At 52.5% G+C, this 499-nt stretch overlaps 1 pseudogene; it reads right to left on the bottom strand.

Moving 5' to 3' along the window:
• LOC120973014 (small nucleolar RNA Z247) lies at window positions 1–132 on the bottom strand (annotated as a pseudogene).
• Window positions 133–499: the final 367 nt, after the last annotated feature.

A 499-nucleotide genomic window follows, 5' to 3' on the forward strand; every position in this document is an offset into this window, starting at 1 on the left:
CATCAAAGCTCAGGAGCTGGCTGTAGAGCTCCTGAACCGTGATCGGTTCCACCCGAGCATCAAGCGCCGAGACGACAGGATTGTATTCCATGTCCAGTCCGGCGAGAATTTTGGAGATGATCTCTAGATCGGAGAGCGCGGCGGCAGTGCACGCAACTTCATCTGTGAGACTTTTAATTTTTCCAAGATACTCGGCCATGGTCATATTACCTTTCTGAAGATTGGTCAGCTCGATGCGGGTGTTAATGGCTTGAGCTTGACTCTGAGCAGCAAACATGGCATGAATTGCACGCCAAACTTCGGCCGGCGTCTGTAACGTGGCGGCCTGTGCAAGAATATCGCGGGAAAGAGAGCCCATCAAATATCCTTGAAGTTGCTGTTGTTGTGCATACCAGAGGGTTCTTGCAAAGTTGGCGATCTGCTCTTCTTTGCCGTCCTTGGTGATGGTGAGGGTGGGCGGCGGTGCCGGGCTCTTCTCGTCGAGGTGATGTTTCATCTG

This window comes from Aegilops tauschii, chromosome 1, assembly GCF_002575655.3.
Source record: "Aegilops tauschii subsp. strangulata cultivar AL8/78 chromosome 1, Aet v6.0, whole genome shotgun sequence".
NCBI lineage: Eukaryota > Viridiplantae > Streptophyta > Magnoliopsida > Poales > Poaceae > Aegilops > Aegilops tauschii.